Below are 16,152 nucleotides of genomic sequence, written 5' to 3'. Positions count from 1 at the left end.
TCTTTTTCTCCTTTCCCCCCCACAAATCTGCATTTTGGGGCTTATTTCCAGGGCTTTTTTCTGGGAAAAGTAGTGGTGGAACTCTCTATTACCATATGTAAACTGAGGGAGCACTCGGGGGGGGGGTGGCTGCACCCTGTGCAATGATGTCACTTCCCACTCACCTCCCCACCTCTTACCTGGCAACAATGTTCCCTCTAAGCGGTGCAGTGTTGTGAGCCAGAAATCTACTTGGTGAGCAGCAACTTACAACTTTTCCCGACACACCTTTTCCAAAGGCAGAATCCATTTGAATTAGAATTACTTTTGAATTAGATTGAATTAGATTGTCTGAGGCATTGGTATTGATTGCCATAAATATGTTGATGACACCCACTTATGCATGTGGTTTTCAAAAGCTTATGCCTCAATAAAGTTGGTTAGTCTTAAAGGTGCTACTGAACTTTTTATTATTTTGCAACTACAGACTAACACGGCTATCTCCTCTGGATATTAAAGAGTGCATCTGTAATATATTGACTTCACTGCCGTATGAAGTGGCAACTGCTAGAGGGTATTAGGGACTTTGAAAATGATTAGAAAAATGTGTGGGTGAATGGTCTATTCACAGTTATTTTAGCAAAAGAGTTTACTGAATACTCCACATATAGGAGCAGTATACCACCTAAGCCCAGACCAGGATAACCCAGGCTAGCCAGACCTTAGATCTTGGTAGCTATGTAGGTGAACCCTCCAGGGTTCTTTCAAAGAGGCAGGCAATGGCAAACCACCTCTGCACATCTCTTGCCTTAAAAATCATGCAGGATTGCTATTTAATTTTTTTTTGTTTGCTTTTTCTGGGAAAAGAGATGGTGGACCTCAAAACACACAGGATTGCCCCCCCTCCAGTCAGAAGAAGACAGACAGAAGGGTTGGAACTAAGGCTACTTTATGAAACACTACATAAGCCATAGACTGCGGCCAAGGCCAACTTGTAGCGAGAAAAAAGAAAGGAAGATTAGTAGTTCTAAATTAAAATTTATACTTTGTCGAAGGCTTTCACAGCCGGAGAACGATGGTTGTTGTGGATTTTTTGGGCTGTATAGCCATGGTCTTGGTATTGTAGTTCCTGACTGTGACACAGAGATCTCTGTCTTTTGGTGCTACACCTCTGAAGATGCGAGCCACAGCTGCTGTCGAAACATGAGGAACTTAAAGTTATACTACCAACTGGCAGGTTAAGGTCTTGATCGCTGATTGTATTAAAAATCCAAGACAAAGAACGGTAAAACTTGGATCAGCAGACGTAGATGAAGGCTTACATAACTATTTATGGATAAAGAAATCAACCAAACAAACAAAATTAAAACCCAAGAAATGAATCATATAATAATGTAAGCGGTCTGCCTGGCCTCTGCCATTTTAATAGCAGTTTTTAATATGACTGGTTGTGATATTAAAAATATCCACTACAAAATTGGTATGATTCCATCTGGAACCATTTTATATTGGGTAAAGTGGATTGCTCTACAGGCATTCAGTATTTGGAAGCCTATCGAAAATATTTCCCAGCAATATGGTTTCCAATTGTGCAATTTTTGCAGGAAAAAGAAATTGTTTCTTCTAACATTTATTGTCAAGAACTATTGAATTTCTAGATGTATGGAACTCCTTAGGAATTGTTATATTTTGGGTTTTGTATGGTTATGTTTTAAGTTAATGTGGAATAAATTTATTATAATAAAAATAAAAATATCCAGGCCTCTGGATTTAAAATGGCTGCTGTAATGCCACCAGAGAGCCTCCAACAGTCCCGCCTGAGAGAACACGTCATGAATGGAATGCCGCACAAGAATGCGGAGTGATTCAGAGGTGATTGGATTTACGGTACTTCTAGCCACAAAGGAATCCAGTGCAACAAAGGTCTCTCAGAGTCATCCCCACTTAACACATTCCTTTCCCTCCTTCCATGATGAGATCTCCTGTCCATGATTGAAATGTTAATCAAATGCCATTCATAAGTTCATACAGTGTTCCTAGGAATGTACAGTCCCCACCTAAATTCATCATCTTAACTCTGATGGATTTTGTTAACGAACTATTCCCTTTTGTACAGCACTAGAACAAATTGTACATTTTCTTTCGCATGCCCTGAGTGGCAGAACGGGCGCTGGCTCTCAGTCCAGGCAACTGAGCCACTGTCAATGGCCTGCTAGCCCCGCTATCCGCCTCCCACCATCCCTGGTGGGCGTGGCTCACCCTCTTCGTTGCTGACACCACTCACTGATTTGTACACCGCCTGACTGAGGGGCACTGAGACCCCTCTGGCTGAATTTCCCTACTGGGAAGTGAATTCCCCAATCTTTTGGTGGGCCCTGGAGAATTGGCAACCCACCAAGGTCTGGCCTGATCAGTTTCTCCTGGGCTCCCTCCCTTCCTGTAGCATGCCAAGTGGGGGAGTTTACGTAGTCAGAGCACCACAAGGTTCTTTATATTCCAAAAAAGTATAATTTAATAACTATATACAAAGCACTATATACAAAGCAGGTAAAGGCACAACACACAGGGGTAGACCCCCACCCCGTTCAGAAGTTGTAGAGTTGTAGTCCAGGAAGAAGGGCATCCCCCACCAAAACTCCTGCAGGCCCCTTCCTGGCCCCACAGCCCATCAAACCTCATGGGGAACATTTCCTCCCCTTTCTTTAAAGATAGATTAACAGCAACTGGCACTCATTTCACCCCTGGTAACCATTTCGTTACACCCTGGCAGCTACCCATCAAAGCAACCTTTTGTCAACTCCAGGAACTGACCAATGGAGCCTTTGTGCTAACAGCTAGGTGAGTTCTTCCACCTCAAGGCATGTTTTACTTATAAAGGTAGGGTCCTGGCCTCATTCAAATGTTGCATGCTTCCTGGCTGTTCTCTTAGGGATGCTTCCCTAAGCCTTTTGCTCTCTTGGCTGAGAATGCTGGACATTTGAAACTGCTCTCTTCTCCCGCGGACTGGATCCCTCTTCAGGATAGGTAGATATATTTACTCCCTCTCTCTATTCCCAATTTCTGGCTAAGTTTCCTAGGACTCTGTGTATGTGTGTAATCATTTCCCCAGTAATTTGTATGTATGTACATAAAGCCTCATTCTTATAAAATTCTTTTATTCAATAAAAGTTGTTGTTTGAATTGAAACACCAGCCTCGTTTGCTACTTTGGGAAAGGACTCCGCAGAAATTGGTGATCGATCCCTGCAGTTACTGGCCTCTTGTATAGCTGTCTTCCTTGCTTGCTAATCCCCCCCCCCCAGTTACTTTATTGCAAGGAGACCAATTCTGATAACAATAAGAGATAATCTCTCGGTTTAAACGTTGGAACTTACTGAACCCTTGAAATTCTCCACTCATGTCCTCAATATAACAGATTAATTACAAAATGTTTTTGTGTATACTTTTTAATTTTATTAATAAGATTAAAAGCCTAGGAAAAAGGACAGAGAAATAGAAGAAAAAAGTAGAGAGAGAAAGAATACGTAGAAAAAGTAGAAAATTGAAAATAACAAAGAAAAATAATACGTTTCATTTTCCATTTTTTCTACACCTATCATATTTTAACAGACATTATACTTTTAGTTTTAATATCTCCAAAATTTACCTTTTCAATAATGCCTCCTTCTATTTATTTTTCATTTATCATTGTCTCACGCAGAAAGTCCATAAGGGGTTTCCAGTTAGCTATAAAAGTAGACAATGTTTTTATCTCTGATCAGGGCTGTAAGTTTAGCCATTTCCGCTAATACCATCATTTTCACAATCCACTCCTCAACTGAAGGCAATACTGTACTTTCCCATTTTGTGCATATAAAAGTGTAGCTGCCATGGTCATATATAGAAATAAGATACCATGTTTATTTTCAACTGTTTATCCATTAGTCCCAACAAAAAGGCTTCTGGTTTAAATTCTATATTGATCTTCAACATTTTTTTTATTATATGAATTTGTAACCAAATTTTTTTTGCTTTAGGGCAAGTCCACCGAAGATGATTTGTTTAACATACCTTTACTCATATTTGCTAATTTATCAGGAGATATATATCCACCGATACGTCATTTTATAGACATTTTCTTTAAGTATGGAACACGAAGTGAATTTCAGCCCCTTTACACGCGTATTTTCCCACTGGTCCATTGGTATATTATACCCCAAATTTTTAGCCCATTTTACCACGCAATCTTTCACACATTCTTCTTCCATTTCAAATTTCAACAAAAGTTTGTACATTTTGGAAATGACGCGTTCATCATTTATACAAAGTTCTTTTTCAAACTGTCTTTTTGTAGTCAAAGCCCCATAATTTTTTATCTGATTTAAACCTTTCTAATAACTGCATAAAACTGCATAAAAAACCATTGACAATAGTTAAAGTTTATAAACTATTAGATCTTCCCTTGTCTTCAATTTACAATCTCCTTGTAAAAACTCTAATAAATCTCTGTAAGTCAACCATCTCTGTATAGTTGTCATTTCACTTCTATAAAAATCTTCCTGTGGTGAAATACAAAGTAGTGTCTTTTGTGATAATCTCAGTTTATATCTGTTCCAAATTCTCAAGATGGCTCTTCTAATATAATAATTTCTGAAGTCTTTGTTGGCCTTTACTTTACCATACCACAAATAAGCATGCCATCCAAATCTCAGGTAATGACCTTCCAAAGTCAAGAACCTATCATTTCTCAGAAGCACCGATTCCTTCATCCACATTAGACTTGAAGCAGTGAAATACAACTTCAAGTCCGGTAAACCTAGGCCACCTCTCTCCTTCATATCTTTGTAAAATTTTGTATTTAACTCTTGGTTTATTCCTTTGCCACTGTTTAAAAGGTTACCCTTCAAGTGATTACCAGATCTATCTCCTACATTGTTATCCTGCCTTTATTCAAGTCATTCAGGGCAACACATATGACTCCCCCCCCCTTAACCCTCTGAGATGGGAGAGACTGGATTAGATTGACTGGCTCAAGATCGTCTAGAGAGCTCCCGTGGCTGAGTCAGGATTTGAACCTGGGTCTCCCAGATTCTACTCAAACCTCTATTGCAGTTGTGTTCACTTACATTTGAATATTAGCTGTTATGGTTCCTTGTTGTGTATTTCAGAAGTTTTCAACTTCAATGAAGTAATCAGACTATAATGACTTAACAATAGGCGTAATAAATTATAGCTGTATAGACCGTACTACTGATAACCAATGTAAGTAACTGTCAGGAGTGCTGCCATCTTGCCTTCCTCACATGCTGTAACTTTCCAGTGTTGTTTTGCAGGTTCACAGGAGCTGCTTGGTTTCTCAGGAGTCTTATCTGTCTCGGCTCACCACAGCGTCCTTGAAGCTGTTTTATTTCGCATTCCCTGAGCAGGCGGGGGTGGGTGAGTGGGGAGGATGGACAGAAGGGTTTGATATATTGTAACTGGGCCCCAATACGTCATTCTCAACAAGGGAACTGTGCACAGCCAAAGCTTCCATTAGCCTTTGGATTTTCCATGGACTCTTTACTTTCTAAATATATATACTCTCAATAAACAACCTTTGACTCAAGAGAACCTGGATTTCTTGTTGCAAGGGGTTGGGAGATGAAATCAAAGTGTTCTGCTTTCCATAGACTGACAGTAACATTTTGTAACATTTGTCTATTTTGTGTTAGGCCTTTTCTGCTCTTGTGCAGTTTCCTTCACTGAGGAAATGTTAGAACTACAAACTTCCTCCAGACTTGATGAAGATGTTCTTTGAGCCAGTTTGGTGTAGTGGTTAAGAGTGCGGGACTCGGGGGGCAGAGTGCTGCTGCTGAAAATGGCAGGCGCTCCCTTCTAGAGCTCCGAGCCCGACCCCCACACACAGCGATTACACAGCCTTTCAACCCCCCCAAAAACGATGTGAAAAACAGGAGTGGGCAAAACAACACCCCCAACACAATCAGCTTCTGTTAGAAGCTACTTTACAGCAGAAGACTCAAAAACAGCCGAGGAAATTTCAGCCGGTAAGGACAATAAAATAGCAGACGTGAGGCACAACAACGAGTACCTAACGAAGCATGACCTTTCTGCTTCATTAAAAGCCTTAGAAAACAACATTACCTCGGCAATTTCAGCGACCCTGGCTGAAAAAGGAAACAATTGCCTTGAACCCATCTCTAAGCAACTTAAAGAAATCCAGGACTCAATCTCAGCAGTAACACAGACTGCTGAGAAAGCTATGGAACTAGGGCTGTCTCTCCAAGAAGAAACAAAACAGATGTTAATAGTGGAGGACCTGCTTTCTGCAAAAAATTGGATCTTGAAACGAAACTTAAAGTGAAGAATTTGAAGATTAGGGGTCTCCCTGAAAAGTTAGAGGCTAATGTGGATCTTGCTATTTTTATTTCTACGTGGCTGGCAGAAATACCTCAGCTTGAAGACGGAGTGACACCAAGCATTGATTTGGCATACAGAATGGGCTCATATGCTCCAGCTAAAGACCGACTTCCCAGAGACATTTTAGTTACTTTCAGAGACTTTAGAACTAAAGAAGGAATTCTGCAGGGAACCCTCAGAAAAGGACACCTGCCTTATAAGAGTGGAGAAATCCAAGTATTTCAAGATTTACCAGCTGAAATATTAAAGATGCGCCGGGATATGAAATCAGTCACAAGTGTCCTGTCAAAAGCCAACATTCGCTAAAGATGGGCAGGACCCACGGCCAAGCTCTCTGTGCTCCACAATGGCACTGTCATCTATGCTAAAGACCCGGAAGAAGGCCAAATCCTACTGGAAACGATGAACTTAACAGCTGCACCTGAGCCCAGCATTAAACCACAAGCAAAGGACACGAAAATCCCTAAAATAATGAACAGATGGCAGAGAATTCCTAAGAAGACATGAGAGAAAAATATGGAGTTGGGTTAATTATATGTCGTTCTTTGTTAGGTCACTACACTCTCTATGATTGGGACAAAAATTGAAGAACTTGCTTTAGGTTTTGGAAGGCAATATCTTATTAGTATTCCTGAAACCCTCTTATGGCTATAAAGGGTCTATTATACAAACACTGCATGTTATACACCCACTGTGACAATGGCGCAACAAAATTATAAAATCATTTCAGTTAACTGCAGGGGGCTTAGCAATAAGATAAATGCCAAAAGAGTAACTTCAGCTATGACTAAGTTGAGACCTTCAATTCTTTTTCTGCAAGAAACACATCTGAGAGTGGGACCACAAGTGACGCCTGACATAGGTTGGACACTAGTCAGCTTCCTTCAAGTTTTGGCGGGAAATGTAGGCAGCTTGGCGGAATGTTGGACAAGTGACAGTTGAAAAGTCCATTGGACGGCAGTCAGAGAGTCAAGCTGCAAGACAAGGATGCCTACATTTCCCATCAAAATTTGAGGAAATCTGACTAGTGTCCAACCTGTGTCAGGCATCACTTGTGGTCCCACTCTGAGAGAGTCAACCTCACCTGCATTGTATTCACGTTGGCTTGACCAACAATATCAAGCATATGGCTCTTCTAAGTCACGAGGAGTGGCGATTTTGTTTTCTAAAAATGTACAATTTATTTTATCCGATACCCTAAGAGACCCTTTGGGTAGATACCTATTTTTAAAACGCCAGCTAGACCAAAAAATAATGATGCTGGCAGTGGTATATGCACCAAACCAAAATCAGGTTTCATTTACAGAAAATACTCTAACTAACCTACAATCTTTTGCAGAAGGTGAAACGATTTTAGCTGGAGACTTTAATTATATCATGGATTATGGTACTGACAAATCTCAAAAGAAGTGTGGGCATTATAAACAGAAAAAAGGACCTTCTGACTTATCACAGCTAATGACTAGATTGGGATTTGTAGATATCTGGTGTCTTCACAATCCACAGGTAAGGGATACATATTTTTCTTCTATACACAATACATACAAGAATTGACTACATTTTTCTTTCCTCAAATTTGGTTAATCAGGCTATTTCATCCAGCATAGGTGATAAGGTGTGGACAGATCACCCATGGACAGAATGCATTCTTTCATTAGACAGTAATAAGCAGGCAAGATTAAACTGGAAATTGAACCCAACACTTTTATTCAATAAACAAATTTCTTTGGAAGTATCTTCAGAAATTAAACAATATTTTGAAATAAATTCAAACTGTGAGGCCTCCCAGGTTCATATATGGGATGCTATGAAGGCAGTACTCCGGGGGAAAATTATATCCATAGCTACATATCACAAAAAACAAAAAGAGAAAATTAAAACCGAAACATTAACTAAAATTAAGAGATTAGAAGAGAGGCATAAAAAAACCTGCTGTAAACAAACATATAAACAATTGCAATTAGAAAGGAAAGTCCTGGAAAATTTAGAACTATCTCAAGTTCAAAAACAGTTGTTATTCACTAAGCAAAAATACTGGGTAAGGTGTCCAAAATCCACAAAATTATTAGCGCAGAAAGTGAAAGAAAGAAATTTGTCCCACTTAATAAAAGCTATGCAGGACAAAAACGGAGAATATCATACCAAATCAGATACTCTCGCAAATATTTTTGCAGACTTCTACCAAACCTTTTACACCTCTGACAACCCCAAATATAATGAGATCTTAAATTACTTGTCATGTAAGTATATTACTAAAAAAATCTCACAAGAGCATCAGTCAATTATGGAACAGCCTATCACATTACAAGAAGTCAAAAAGGCTATTAAATCTCTTAAAAACAACAAAACTCCACTCAAAGACGGCTTTCCAGCCGAATTCTATAAAAAGTATATAGACTTGCTTTCAGCCCCATTGGTAGATACATATAATTGGGTTATGATGTCTGGCACACTATCACCTTCCTGGAAGGAAGCAGAAATTACAGTTATTCCCAAGAGAAATAAAGATCCATCAGACACCAAGTCATACAGGCCAATTTCCTTGCTAAATCAAGATCAAAAAATCTTCACTTCCATTTTAGCCAACAGACTAGCCAGCTTCATTACCACATATATCCATTCTGACCAGGCTGGCTTTATGCCATCTAGAAACCTGTTTGACAACATACAAAAAACTTTGAACCTAATAAATTTCTGTGACCAAAATAAAACTCCCGCCTTGCTCTTAGCTTTAGACATAGAGAAAGCCTTTGACAAAGTGGAATTGTTATACCTTAAGACTCTGCTGCACAAAATGGGCTTTGGAGAACGTTTTTTACAAACTATTAAAGCACTTTACCTTTCACCTACAGCTACAATTAGAACTAATAATATGCACTCACCTGCAATCCAGATATCAAGGGGGACTAGGCAAGGGTGTCCACTATCACCTATGTTATTTGCCATTGCCATGGAACCCTTGGCGGTGGCTATAAGGACAAACTCAGAAATAAAAGGTATTATAATTGATAGTCAGGAATACAAGATCAGCTTATTTGCAGATGACTTAGTTTTGTATCTATCCAACCCCCAACAATCTTTATCATCCATAGAAGCAAGTTTAGCAGAATTTAAACAGGGCCTTTTCCACACGGCTTACCTGTATGTGGCATGTCCCGGTAAATCGCGCAAAAAATGTGGAAGATCGCGTTTCCTAGCGCGAGATTTGCACAACATTGAGCAAATCTTGCGCGAGGAAATGTGATCTTCTGCGTTTTTTGCGCGATTTACCGGGACATGCCGCATACAGGTAAGCCGTGCGGAAACGGCCCAGGTCTCGGGCCTTTCTGTAAATCAATCTAAGTTGGAGTTATTCCCTTTAAATTTACAACAGGAAGATATAGCATATATTAAACGCAATCATAACTATAAATGGGTTAAAAATCTTGGAGTTACTTAGGTATTAAGGTTCCTACAAAACTAAGTGAAATTTGGAGTCAAAACTTTGAAGAACTCTATGCTTCTATATCTAAAACTATGGCAAATTGGAGAAGAATTAATTTAACCTGGCTAGAAAAAATTAATCTAACCAAGTTTATAATCCTTCCCAAGATTCTATTTTATGACAGCCAAATCCACGAATGTCACATATAGAGATTTTCTGGTTCCACTTAAACCTGCATAAGCCAATTAGTATAGAGTTTGGCAGTGATCGTCCGTACATAGATCTTTCCTAAAGCCTGCTTGGTGAGTATGAATAATACAGTTCTCAGTAACCCAATCCTCAAGCTTGAGCAATAGGTATCTGCTATATACCTTTGCTGCTATGTCAAGTAGGCTTATTGGTCTATAATTCTGAAGGTCTGCTTTGTCTCCTTTCTTATGAATGGGAAAGATAATACTTAGCTTCCAACCAGGTGGTATTATGCCATTTTTATTAATTTGTGTAAAGACCGGAGCTAACACAGAAGACCACCACTCAGGGAATGTTTATAAAATTCTGGGGGAATCAAGTCTTCCCCAGGTGATTTTCCAGAGACCAATGAAGAGATTAAGCCTTTAATTTCTTTCTCCGAGACAGGATCCCATTCAGGCAGATCTGTAATGATTGGAGTAAAGCTCTGTATCTGGGGAGTGACTACTGTGGAAGAAGATGCACATGACCCAAAACCCTTGCTAAAATGCTGTACCCAAACTTTAGAAGGGATATGCGCATCAGTCTGCCAAGAGGGGCCACCCATACCACAGGAGACAACATCCCAGAAGCGGGCTTCTTTTTTCTTTAATACAGCTAGTTCTAGCTCAGTCCATTGGGATATGGCGTGGTCCCTTTTCTTTAGTTTGATTAAGTTTTTGTAATAGGACCTAAGTTTCAGTAGGTAAGGCATCAAAGAATCGTAATTATTGCGCCTTACTTGACGCATTAGGGACGTTAGCTCTTTTTTAGTCGCTTTGCATTCTTGATCGTACCAGCGATTATTAACAAAAGGTAAAGGATTGGTAGGCCTGCCATTAACAAAGAAAGGTTTAAAATGGTCGATTATTCCTTGAAAAAGTTTAATTGCCTCCTTACCCGACAGAGAAAGAGGTAGCTTCAAATCCTCCAATTCAGGGTCAGCTAAACTTTGAGATAATTTAATACTTAGCTGCTCCGACCACTTGAGTCTCCTAAAACCCGGAGTTACTTCTCCTGCTAGTTCTGGTTCTGGGTTCAGAAGAACATTGTTGGTTAGATTAAATATTAATGTCAAGGGGCAGTGGTCACTTAAGGAGGTATCCACAATCTCAAACCAGTCTACCAGGTTCAATAATGCAGGTAATAAAGCAAAATAGTCAATTGTGCTGGCTCGTAAAGTTGAAAGGTAAGTGAATGAACCCCTAGTTACGTCTAAATAAGAACCATTTAAAATATGTAGGTTAGCTCATGAAAGTGGCTCCAGAAACTTAAGTCCTGCTTTACTAACTACCTTATCCTTAGACAAATGGTACAAGAGGGTAGCATGAGCAGCAATTTGCGCATTCATACTGGCTCTTGTATCTAGAGAGCCAGATCCAATTCTAGCATTGAAGTCACCCCCCCCCCCCCAAGATAAGTTGCGAATTGGGGTAGTGAGTTAAGTCTTCAATGATGGATCCTAAAGAATCCCAATAGTTTACATTGACATTATATTTGGAGCTGTTCAGAGGGATATATGCATTAATACATATAAGGTTACCAAAATAAAGTCCTTTGATTAACAAGGTTTGAAAATTACCTTGACAACTATTTTCCAGTACTAAGATTTCGACATCCAGATCCACTGTTATTAGAATTGCTAGACCTCCAGCACCACGACCTTTAGAGTGGAATTTTATTGCTAGAGCTGTAATGGCCCTATACCCCTTAATAGAGGGCTCCTCCAAGACCTGGCACCAGGTTTCCTGTAAAAAAAGTATATGATAACCTTGCAAAAGATATGAGAAAACCCGGGTCATGGAGCTTGTTCCGCCAACCCCCAAGGTTCCATGAAAGGAATTTTAGTTGTCAGTCCTCAGTTGTTATCTTATTTAGATTGTCCTCAGGATCTGAGAATTACACAACCATTTTTAGCAGACGGTCCAGTTGCCTGTTGTCCATCTCTTTCGGTCACTACTGACTTGCTGAGTGGACACGGACCATGGGTCTTCAGGGTAGGATTGGAGTTTGAGGGCCTGATTGTTTGATTCATAAGGGACTCATGGGTCATTGTATCAGGAGCAGTGAGCAATGGTGGTTCAGCTTCAGACAAACAGGAGCTTCAATGACTTGGTGACAGGCGACAGGTGCTGCTGTTAAAGAATCTTTTTTGATACTCAAGAGCTTCATTCTTAGACGTTCCAATTTGACATTGATCTCAGTTTGTTCTGTAGATGGGAGGCTTGAAAAAGAGTTTAAGAGGTCCTCTTCTATTGTGTTTTCTGGTGAGAAGCGTTCCTGTTGTTTTGGTTGTTCGAACTCCATAATCGGGTTTGCCGAAAGTTTAGTCCCCTGGTTAGGAAAAGTTAGAACATTCAAATCCTCTACTAAGGTCCTCTAAGAAAATGAAGGATTATTATTAGTATTTGAATTTTCACCAGTTGGACTATTGTCATGATATTATGATCTTTATTGATTGATGGACTATGTTATTGATTGTGCTATTTATTGTCTTTGCTGGATATACTGATATTTAGAGTGGCTTACTGTGTGTCTGGTGCCCTCAAGTCAGAGTTGACTTATGGTGACCCCTGGTGGAGTTTTCATGGCAAGAAATGATCAGAGGTGGTTTGCCATTGCCTGCCTTTGCAGCCCTGGTCTTTGTTGGAGGTCTCCCATCCAATTACTAATCAAGGCCAACCCTGCTTAGCTTCTGGGATCTGACGAGATCAGGCTCACCTGGGCTGTCCAGGTCAGGGTAGAGTGACTTACTATTGTTATATAATTTTGTAAATATTTATATTGCTTAGAAATTGCACATAATTAGCACTTTGCACTTTGATAAAAAAAAAAACTTTTCTAAAAACAGTATAGTGTGGGTATTATAGTTCTCCTTCAGAGTTTTTTGTAGTTGCAACTTTATCTTTTGGAGCTGCCCCCGTTGGCTCGTTCAGCAAACTCACATTGTAAATTTCCTTTGAAGTTTCTCTCCTTGAGAACTGTACTATTTTAAAAAAAGTTTTATTTGAAAAGAAAAACAGAAATAACAATAGAAAGGTTATAGAAACATAATTTAATTACTTATACCTAAAATTTAATACTGAACTCTTAGGTCAGTGATGCAACATTAAAATTGTTGAAAGAGGAGGATTCAGCGCTGTCCCTTTCCTCAGGTGTCAGAGAGGGACATACCAAAGAGTTAGAAAGAGGCACTCTACTGTTTACTGCTCTGACCGACCTTTAATATGCAGATTGCTATTCTCAGGATTTTCTCCTCTGACTTCCTCTCTCTCACTTCTCTTCCTGGCATTATTTCAGGCAACATCTCTCTTCTCCTCCCTCCCTCTTGGCAGTATGCATGCAGGCCTTGCCCTACCATCCGTGTCCATCCTTAGACTAGATAGGTAGTTACGACCTGTCTCTCCTCCCTTTCTATCAGAGTATGGGGTTCCTACAATAAAGAACTCTCATTTCCTTTCTAAATATAAACCAAGTGTGTGCTTTTATTATTTTCATTCCCGCACACACACCAGCCAGCAGAACGAGCTCACAACCACCTATAATCACGCTTCCTAGGCATGAATCCTGAGGATTGTTAGCTGCTCAAAACTCACAGTCTTATCACTCAGCAAGTCCATGGCCACATGAGTTTGGGGGACCCCATGTAAAAATTCTTACGAAACATGAGGATGTGAATTTTCAAAACCAATTTTTGCACCAATACATAGCCACCCTTCTTTTTATAAAGGGAGTGCTTCTTGTTCCCAGACATCTCCACACTGTCCCAATACATCGGGAGGGTGTGTGTGTCAAATACTTATTGCTTACATAACCAGGCCAGAGCATGTCTTCTCCTGTTGCCTGCAAATGATGAACACATGAATGCAAAACTGAATTATTCAGGGGGGCTTTTTCCGCAGGCAATACAACTCTGCAGTAAGGAAATGATTCAGTGAGATATGCTGCGGCAATAATGCTCCCATTTGATAGTTGCTATGCAGTACTAATGTGTCTTGTCAATTTAGTTAGGTTTTGTTTCAGCAGTGTTTCAGCTCTGTGTCAGATAAAGGTAAAGGTAGTCCCCCTGTGCAAGCACCGAGTTATTACTGACCCCTGTGGGGGACGTCGCATCACATTTTCTTGGCAGACTTTTTACAGGGTGGTTTGCCATTGCCTTCCCCAGTCATCTATACTTTACCCCCAGGAAACTGGGTACTCATTTAACCAACCTTGGAAGGATGGAAGGCTGAGTCACCGTTGAGTCGGCTACCTGAACCCAGCTTCCACCGAGATCGAACTCCGGTCATGAGCAGAGCTTGGGCTGCAGCACTGCAGCTTACCAATCTGCGCCATGGGGCTCTTATATGTGTCAGAGATCTGCTTGTTTTTCAAATTTCTACTGTATTATTAAATTTCCCAGCAATTGGTCATATTGGAGAAGGGCGGACTATAAATTATGTACATCAAATAAAACAAAATAAAACAAAATAGTAAAACAAAAAGAGATGCCAACAGAGAGGCTATTTTGTCAGACTGCAGGCAGCTGCCCAACCCAGAGGAAAAAAAGCAACAGGAGATGCATTCCTTATTGCCAGAAGAACTCAGCTCCACCCACCCCCAGGGAAGAGGAGCTTCCACAGAGCAAGCAGGAAAGCCCTCCAGCGCTGCCTCCAGGCCCCTTCCCCACTCAACACAGGAAGTGACACTGGCAAGTCAGGTGACCATCTCTCTTAAGGCTAGGGTTGCCAGCCTCCAGGTAGTGGCTGGAGATCTCTCGGAATTACAACTGGTCTCCAGGCCACAGAGATCAGTTCACCTGGAGAAAATGGCTACTTTGGGGGGTGGACTCTACGGAATTATGCCACGCCAAGGTCTTTTCCCTCCTCAAACCCCACATTCTCCAGGTTTGAACCTCCAGATCTCCAGGAATTTCCCAACTTGGAGCTGGCAACCCTACTTCAGGCCTCTCTAGGAAGGGAGACCCTTCCCTTTAACCCTTAGGTTGACTCTCCGGAAAGCAAAAAGGATCCAGCTCTACCTTGCTAAGGGTGCTTTTTACATTGATACAAAATAAATAAAGGGAGAATCACAAACACAAAGCAATGGAGGGGGGGGGAATCACAACAGTAAGCAGCAACAAATACAAATGCAAACAGAATCTAGTGGGCAACCTAAAATTTGTTGGGCATAGAAGTGGGCTTTGGCACCACCAAAAGGTCAACAGGCTGAGAGGAGGGCCTTCCACACCTGGTGGTGCTATATCTGAAAAGGCCCTGCTCTTGTGGAGCTAGGGTTGCCAGGCCCCCTCGATCTCCCTGCGGGAGATTTGGGCCTGGCTCTTACCTTGGAGGAGCGGGTGTGCGCATGTGCTCCTGCAAGCTTGATGACGTCACTTCTGGGAGTGACGTCATCACGCAGCCCCCGTTTGGGAGCAGATTGGGCCCGTGGTGGGCCCCTGCCGAGCGCAGGAACGCCCCCACGCCCCACAGGGGCCCACAACGGGCCTGATCCATGCCTGTTTTGGCACGGATTGGGTTTTTGACGCGGATTGGGCCCGTTGTGGGCGCCTGTGGGGCGTGGGAGCGTTCCTGCACTCCGCAGGGGCCCACAACAGGCCCAATCCGCACCAAAACGGACCCGATCCGTGCCAAAACGGGCATGGATCAGGCCCGTTTTGGCACGGGTTGGGCCCGTTGTGGGCCCCTGCGGAGCGCAGGAACGCTCCCACGCTCCACAGGGGCTCCACAGGGGCCCCGATCCAGGCCAAAACAGGCCTGATCCTGGGGCTGCTGTGCGCGGGGGCACGCAGCACGGTAGGGGTGTGTGCATGGAAGGTGCGCACCCCCCCTCTGGCCAGGGCATTTTATAGAATGTATTGTACAACATGGTGTCAACATTGATAACTGCTCAATACAAAAAGACAGAATAATAAACTGAAGGAGAACTTCCAACAGCAACTCCAGGTTCATGAAGACACGTGCCTTTAAATCATGTTTTTGCTCCACGGCAGCTCTCCAAGTGGGGAATGCTGGTTTTTGTGGTGCAATCAGTAGCTATGGACATTACATATGATTTGATGGGCAGCTGGGGGGGGGGGGTTAAAAATTCTCAGAATTCTTGAGGATCCATGCCTTGGATTTTTGT

This window comes from Eublepharis macularius, chromosome 2 (genome assembly GCF_028583425.1).
Source record: "Eublepharis macularius isolate TG4126 chromosome 2, MPM_Emac_v1.0, whole genome shotgun sequence".
Classification (NCBI taxonomy): domain Eukaryota; kingdom Metazoa; phylum Chordata; class Lepidosauria; order Squamata; family Eublepharidae; genus Eublepharis; species Eublepharis macularius.
Note: the sequence above shows the minus strand (reverse complement) of the source record.